The sequence below is a fragment of the Anopheles ziemanni genome, chromosome 2, assembly GCF_943734765.1.
Source record: "Anopheles ziemanni chromosome 2, idAnoZiCoDA_A2_x.2, whole genome shotgun sequence".
Lineage (NCBI taxonomy): Eukaryota > Metazoa > Arthropoda > Insecta > Diptera > Culicidae > Anopheles > Anopheles ziemanni.
Window position 1 is genome coordinate 28,808,179 of NC_080705.1, and position 9,235 is coordinate 28,817,413.

The window sequence follows — 9,235 nt, forward strand, 5'->3', positions numbered from 1 at the left end:
ATAAAGGCATTCGTGGCAAAACCTAAAAATGCTAACACCAAAGAACAGGTTTCCCTTGTTTTCAACTCATCCTGGCATCAATTTTGCTTCCCTGGACGGACAAGCACGATTAAGGTACACTTACGAACGTTAATAAAGAATGAATTAATGATTTTATTAACAACTACTATTCGATAAAAATTAACAGAAAAGTACAAAGATGCAATGCGACGATGGTGATAATTGTATTGTTATTGTAAATAGGTGATTATCGTAAATAGGTAAAGTTATTGTAAATAAGTGATGATGATTAGCGAGGATTAGCTTATTATGGATTTGTAAGCCGAATCGCTCAAGCGCTGGAAGAAAGAAATACTAATACTAGTAGGAATATGCCGAGATTGTGCTTGTTTGTGTCTGTATTGCAAGAAAAATCACTACACACCGCTCAATCCAGCTGATCGTAATAGAACGATAATCGATTTGGGTGCTGAAATGCTTTGGTAGGATGAAGAAAAAGAAGATGTGACCAAAAACATTTACAGTCAAGTAAAATCCAAGCAACACACAAACAGGAAAATTGATGTTGCGTGAGTGTTTAAGCAGAAAGAGAAAACGAGTTTTTTGACTAATAGTTAATTGCTTGCTGAAGAAACCTGCAGTAAGAGCTTCGAGGAAAAGTCAGCGGTAATGTGTGGACAAAAGCATGTCCAAAGAAACTGAATCGACCAATAATCCCCAGCAATGCCTCACCGATCTCGTCCATCCAGTTCACGTCGCAAACGTGCAGCAATATCTGTTTGAGCGTCAGCGGGATGGCTAAATTGAAATTATAAATTAACAGCCGTCCCCGGAAGGGCGATGTTTTAATTTAATTATTTTGATAACGATTTTTTGTTCCCTCGAAACGAAATTAGCGGTTGGGAAAGACGATGAGAAAACAATTTTGTGGGGTAATCGTAAAGGTGAGCGCTCAAACTGAGCCTGCTTTTGGTAGACTGGCACCTCCCTGTGGGCATGTCGCACATTGCAGGTAATGATGCTCTTGGAATGATTTTGTTCTGATTGATGTGGTTTATCTCAATGTTGATGATGTTTTCAATTTATACTTAATGATTTTCTAGCCCAGTTTCATACAGTTGAAATTCTTACGTGGATATTGCAGGGTGCATTTGTAAAATGCATAACAAATTATTTGTGATATCAAATTATCTTGGAACACTTTTTTGATTACAGATATTCTCATGCGATATAATAGCAAAAATATCTCGATTATTTTATGCACAACAATCAACTAAATTTTTAACCTTTTGGAAGATTTATTTTACTACACAATGTTGACTCTCATGCGCGTTTTCATTGAGAACCATTGTGTTTATTCTCCATCCTTACAATCGTCATCCATCAACTCTGATCTTGGCCTTCCCAAGGCTCCGGCAGGAACAGCAGATTTCACAGTGCTGCAAATCAGCTGCCATTAATTAAGTGTGCAATTATAATAATGACGGAGTATTATAATCGTTTAATTAAATATCTCAACCTGACACGGAACCGAAGACGGGTAACAGTCGTATCCGAGCCAAATCACGCCACGCCAGCAGAATTTGCCATCCATGCGTTGTTCGTGTGCGTCTTGGTTGGCCGGTGTTGCTGCTTGGCGATAATTCTCCAACTGTGGTGAGCTTTTGAACGGAACGAACAGCTAGCCCAGGGCGCGAGCCAAGGTGCTTCACAAATTCTCCCTCGCTTAATTCTGATTAAAATGACATAATTTATTTTGTTTATATTTGCATTTGTGTTCCTGCGATGAAATACACGAGAAGGAAAGCGTAGGTAGCATGAAGATAGCACCCCAAGATGCCGACAGCCATGTATATTGTCACTTGCGCCTCCAGGTTCCAGGTTAGCCTTGGGCAAAATTCATACTAACCCTTGAGCCCAACCCTCTATCGCTTCCGTTCTTCGCTGTCGTCGATGTCATCATCGTTCGGGAATTAGGTTCCAGCTAATGAGGCCTGGGCTAAACGTCAGCCGAGCAGCAAATTACAGAATAATACGAGCAATCAAGTGTGAATCTTTGACAACGCGCAGCTTCTCTAACGGTTGGTTTAATACTTCTCTGCCGCGTGAGCTTTCCTTGTGGTGTAAAATGTTTTAATATTTGCACGTTTGATCGCACAATTTTACTACCGCCTCATTTAGTGGGATTAATGTACGCAAGTTTCATCCTCTACGAAGTATTACAGGTATAGTCCTGTGAAGTTCATTATCGTTATAGTGAAGAAGATAAAATAGATGGCGACTATAACTCATTACGATAAAATGACCATAACGTTTACTGAACATAACCTCATTCATTAGGAACAACTTGTTATTATTTCGATACGGTTGGTTTTTTCGGAAAAGTTGAAGTGGAGCAGTTATTTGGTAGTAAAAAGGATCATAAATCATAAGTTTTTTATACAGCTAGTTTCGTTTCCTTAATTATATCAATCGTAAAGAAAATGTTGCCAAAAACTATTGAAAATTTAAAAAAAAGCTTTCGTTATAGATATGGCATACTTTAAAAAAAACACAATTGAAATATATCAGCAAGTAATTTTCTATTCAAGCATCTTTCAATGTCCTGTCCCTCAGGGGACACTGATCAAATTTCACGTAACAGAAAATCTCACCGCATACCCACCAGTTGCTCTGAGGGGAAAACGTTTTTCTCAAAATGTCAACCAAGTCAGCCTACGGCTTTAAAAAGAAACTTGAACTGGGGAATGAACGTAAAAATAAGAAGAGACAGAAAACAAATCAACCATCTTCTAACTTCCTTTCACATTGAAAACTTGCGCTGTATCGTTTGTATCTATTTTTTTATAGCTTTATTCAATTTTGATAGAAACTTTTTCTGCGTTCCACCTCATGCAATGCAAAACATTCTTCCCGCTGGGGATTGTTAGTCCATCTGGCGCCGTGGAGCGGTCGGAAAACCAGTCTAATGATAGTGTCACTCTAGGCAAGGGAATGATTGGGCGAATCTAAACTTTAGCATACAAGCACCAAAATATTTCAGTTTTGTCCATCGCAAACCTACCTGATTTATTTACATCTTAGCTCGTTCCAACCCCGAGGGAGGGACGAAAATATCGGGCCTATTTTTCGTCGCATGCCTCGTGAATGTAAGAAAAAATACCTTGGATATATTACTACCTGGAATTCCTAGATGAAATCCTTACATTCCTCATCCTCATAATATATTTTTTTCATTTTTCGCTTTATTCCTTTCTTTGTAACATAAATGTTTCACATAGGGAATGCCAGAACAAAACTTATTCTTATGTTTCTTTGTATGTTCTTTTACACATTATTACTACACCGCTAACAGAGTTTTCTCACTCGAAGGTATTGAAAACGATCAAATGCTCTTTTAATATTTCGTTCTCCTTTTCTGTATTTCTCCCTCTGAAACAAGTAATAGTATCTCCATTTAGTGGCGTTTTAGAAATTTTCAAAACTTTTTCGACGTATATCAAATAAAATCTAACGTTGTTGCATTATTTATTGCGGATACGTGTTCATCACGAATGGTTTTGTATTAATAATTTTCATCGACTAAAAAATTTGTAGATTGATTATAGTTGCTTAAGGCATAGACACAACTTTATTAAATGCATTTTTCACTGCTATTCAAATTTTACTTGTTTGGGGGTTTAATTTTTTCTGAAACACACACTTGAAATTTTAACTTCAAATTATAGCAGCTTTATTGACCAACAAGAAGCCATTTGCATAGAATAATATCAATTCCAAAGAGAAGTTAAATGAAGAAGAAATAAACAAAGCCAGACAAAATGGAATAGCAAATCGTCTACAATTTTTTCGGACACTCCCAAAGTTAACAAAATTTTAAAATCCCGACAACACCCATTTGAAATTGTGGTCCCAACTGTTACTTGCTGAGGAGGTTTATTTTCGCACTAAAGCAAATCAAAGCCAAAAATCATTGCCCTGAAAAGCGAAGAAAACAAAACATCCTCCCTGCAAGCTAAAAAAAGGCCAAGCCAATGCTTACCTCACTTTTCCTTCAGTTTTTCTCGCTTTTCCGTTCCTTAATTTTCAACATATAATTTTGTATCCATCCAGTTGAAAAAGGTTAGAGGTGTGAGTGGGAAGTTTTTCTCTAATTTACGATCAATTACGAAACTAGACCTGAGAAGTAAAATTGTAGATAATGAAAGGCTAGAAATGAAATACAATTCAGTACTGTACGACGAAAAAAAAAAACTATGCCTCCAGTAAACATTTTTCAGCACATCCTCCCATGCCAATAAAACGTTGTACTCTGTCTTCTCCAGAACCTCCTTGTGACATGCTGGCACAAGCATGGTCGGAAAGGAACAAGATTCGTCATCCGTTTCAAACGACATCTAAGATTGTAGTATTTGATTTCGACATTTTTAGTTTTGGTGAGAACATGTTTTTTTCCGTTATTCCGATAAGTAGCAGCTGCTCGGTATCATCATCCAACCCTTGGGGGTTTGATCCTTCAGCATGGTGAGCGTCAAAAACGTACCGGACATTACGCAGCTGTACGGGAAAGAACACCAACCTTTCAGGAATTTTCGTCCTACCATAACTTACTAACCGTACTCCTAATCCTAATGGACGACTACATAATCAATTAACAGCGCGCTTTCCTTGCCGCAGATCTACATGCCAACCGGATGGCATTTTGATATGTTGCACCACTTTGGAATTTTGTGTCCGCGGGAGTATTACGGCAAAACCAACTGAGTTTTAGTTAACGGTTTACCTTCCGTTTTTTCGGACCAACCTATCAAGGAACTGAAAAAAACTAAACATTTATTTAAATAGTAAACCTTAGGGAATAAATAGTAACCTTGGCACCGAAACGTTTACCCCAATTTCATTTAACATGGCCAGTTCCATGCTTATCGTTAGGTCGTGGCTAGAAAAATCCAATCCGATGTTTCGTAGGTTGAAAAAATCTTATTGAAAAATATTAGACTCGCAAAATCTAGCGAAAAGAACAGAAAATAAAAAGATATTAAATATCCTTGACCCACGTCACTAGCTATTTTTTTTTTTTAGCATTCGTTTCTTCAAAGACCAGGACAGCAGTCATTAATTATTGATTTAAAAGTTCAGTGTTTCTTTTCCTTCGTTGTGTTTTGGAAAGATAAAGATACCGTACAAATGACATGCCATTGATCACACTAAAAACCGTAAGGCAAATATATCACTTTCCTCGGAGAGAATTATCGGTTCCTATGTTCCCGCCGCGTTGAAGAACAAAACCAAAAGAAACAAACTAAAGGCACGCAAAAGCCACAAACAATTACGCCGAACACGGCGTGAAGTAGAATGTGTAAATATCGTCAAACAAGCGGTTTGCTTTCCCATTTGGCTCAGTTCGTTTCGCTCATGGTAGGACGAAACAGGAAAGATCCCGGAAAAATAAATGAAGTATATCTGACTTATTACTAAAAATTTCATTAGGACAGTTAATGAAAACAAACGAGCAAGTGGAAGGAAAATTGGAAAACAAATTCCGTCGATTTTTAGGAAATTGCGTAGAAAGAAAAGAACATGTAAAAACAATGTGCAAAAAATTTAAATTGTAGGAGTCTAAGTTGGCTGAAAAATAAAATAATCCTCTTGAGCGAAAAAGCGAAAACAAGATCGAATGTTGATGTTTAAACAAAACAAATTTAACTTCCTAGCGACAAAAGTAATAAAAAAGAAGTAGGGAGGGTCATATTTTAAAAAACACCCTGTGGAAACACGCATCATCACGAACAATTTAAATAAAAAATGTTGTCGCTGTTTATTGAGGTCTCTTCTGTGGTAAGGGAAAGTAAACATAAAACAGTCAATAATGTCTGCAATTCGTTTCGTTTCTTCGGCTTTCATTGCTTTTCTACTGGCCAAAATAAAAAATACACAAATCTCACATATACTCCCTTGCGGACCCGTTATGATTTACGTAGTTAATTATAAGCTGCCGGAAACATATAGTCGCCTGGACGGAACGGAAGTGAAGGCTGTGTTTTATGATATTTCGAGGCCGATATTTGACTGCTTAACGGCCCTGTAACTCACCATTTCCCTACTTTGTTACAGCTAATTTGATGTTTGACTCGGTTATAAAGGAATCATTTGAATTGATCCTTTGCCACTAGAAATGAACGTAAAACAAATACATATCGCCTCGGAAAAGCTTCACTCGGACGTGGATCAAAAATTTCAGTGCAAAGTAATTGCCCAATCAATTTGAGATTGATAATTTATCCTCGTTTCTCAAGTGTTTTGTCATGGTTTTCTGTTGATTACGGAGATAATTTACCGATAATTTTCTCTTCTCTCTCTTTGGAGCTGTATTAGTCTTAGTATTATTTCTGGGCACAGATTTGGACTCAAAAGCAGACATTTTTCGTTTTATTCTGCTAGTTTCCGATGAAGTGAAGAAATTTGAAATTTGATGTATTCTCATGTTGCCAGATTTTGAAATTCAATCACTTTTAAGACCATGTACGATCGTGCATATGAAAACATTTCTCAAACCTCCCACCAGACTTGAACGAAATAAAACTTTAACTAAGAAATGCAGTAGAGTCTGGAGTTCTCTCAGTTTCTCTCTTTCACGTATTCATGCTTCTCAAGGAACACCATATTCCAATGGTATTCAAAGTAGAAAAATAATGATATTTTATGTTTTATGTATGAACCAGCTCCACACTAGCTCATACCGACACCAGTGAAGAAATCAATTTTGCTCTCAAGGCAATGATTTATTCAACTAGCTCGAAAGTAAAAGTCAAGTTCCCACTGGAAAGTGTTGAATTGATCGTTCGTCCGTTCAAATCAATAGAGCATCAAAAATATTCTCAAAACGTGTTGGTTACACTTATTTCGATACGTTTTCAATTTAGCTTGGCGAGTGAGAAAACTATTCAAAATCAAACGTTATCGATAAGTGAATGCTCTGGTAGCAAATTTATAAGGATTATACCAAGATCAAAAACCAATTGTGGTGCTATTTGTATGAATAATAGAAACCAACTTTTTTATTTTCAGATTGTGTGAAATTTAAGATGAAATATTTTTGTGATTTGTACTTAACCTGGAAACATCCATGAAGTCACTGAGCGTAGTGGGCTAGACTACGACATAGCGTTTTGAATTAAACTTTAGAAAACTCGGAAAAAAACATATTTTCACGAAACTTTCAGCAATCATGACTTTCGTTTTGTGTCAAAATAATAATGACCCTTCGGGCATGATGATGCCCTTCGGGCATGACAAGTTGAAGAATCGTACGTTCGCTATGTTTTGATGAAGAATTTTTAAAGCATGAAGACGATGAATCATTTTACTGAAATCTGTTACAAAACTCGAATTTGTTATTATTTCATTTATGCACTCAAATTAAGGAAGGGAAGTCAATGTCGGTCTTTTAAATCATTCAAGGAGGAATCTTGAAGGAAAGAAATGGCTTGTGTTGCTACAGAATGATCCCATTCAAACTAAAAGCGTTCTTAGAAGTTCAATGAAGCTGAAATCACGAAAGGAGCAACCCAATTTTGTAACAAATAGACTTCTCATGTACCCATGACTTATTGTGCTTTCAAATACTCCAATTACTCAAAGTCAGGTGAAGAATCATCGTGTCGACATCAAGGCTACCTTAAAAGCTTCTTCATTTTTTCGTTTCCTCCGGAAGTTTGGTTCGATCATTCATTTGGAGTGACAAATAACACTTCACTCGAATTGTTTCTCTTTTCAAATAACATGAGCAGTTTATAACATAGCGTTAATTTTCTCCTGGAAGTAGAAAGAAATAGCATTGATTAGATATTCTATAATTAGCATAATTCTTACGGCTTTGAAAATCGAAACAGACATACGTAGCAGATCAGCTAGTTAGAAATAGTAGGAGGTAATTTTTAATACAATTTGATTGAGTCAAAAACTTCGTCATGAAAATAACGTGGTTCCATTAATCTGTCAGAATTGTTTGCAGTTTTTACATAGGTTTTCCAGCCGATAGAAGCGCCCTGTTGTTGTTCAAAACTGACCCGTTTTGAATACGGAACGAATGAGGTAGAATAAAACTTCGAATAAATTCATTTTCAAACGAGCAGACGTGTTCATCGCTCGAGCAATTCAAACAAGACGACGAACAGTTCCCACAAGCAGAGTGTGAAACAGGAACGCTAGGGAAATGAATGTAGTGTGTAAGATATAAAAAAACCCAAATGGACGACCAATGGCCAGCTTTCCTGCTACAGTCCCTTCTTTTGCTTTTGCCTAGAGATTTTGATTTTGTTTTGCTTCTGCTTTTCCATATTTAATCCTGGATAACTTCCTGTTCGATTTTGTGTGAGCCCAGACGTGAAATATTATTTCCAGATTTATCGTTATCGCAAAATTTTCAATACCAGATATTTTATTGCTGAGCGTAAAAACCAACGATGCTGCAAGCATGCCCAGAGCTTCGGACAACACGTATGTGAGATGCATTGTGCATGGAGAAACCTCTTACATAGACTGCAAAGGATTGCAATGATCAACGAGGGTAAGGAAATATGCATCATGGATTCGAGTCGTATCAAGATCGATATGAAACCATGAATTATTCATCGCGGTCGTATTATTCGCCAAGCAAAGCAAAAATTGTCTTACGTTTACTCCGTTCAACTTTAGTTGCAACTGCTTGTTCCATGAACGAACTCCTACCAAAAGCTGTCTAAACATTTCTTTATAGCCTTAGAACTTGTTTTTGCGTTTTTATGTTTTTGACCGTCTCAATCCCCCGTCTCTCTTTTCATTGCATGGCTTCTGTATAAGTCTTTTCCCAGCGTGCTGCAATTTTGTAACTTCTTTTAATATCTACAGACCGAGTTTTAAATGGCAAAAAGGTTACTCGCTCCATAGGATTGTTAGTAAAGCAACAAATTTCCAGGGTTTCAATTTCGCTATCATCCACAACCTAAAGCATGAACATAACTAAATTGAACCAAGGAAAGCGCGCTACTGTGGCAACTCTACTGGCGTCAGCCGGAAATTGATATTTTTAGTAGTTTTAGTAAATAGTAACAATAAAGTTGTGAAACCTATTAAAAAACGAAATACAAAAATGATTAGTATTTTTCTTTTGTACAGTTATACATATGGTTTGTTATAAAAATAGTTATAACATGTAAAACTGTTTATGTATTCCCTGTTCTCATAAATTCATGTA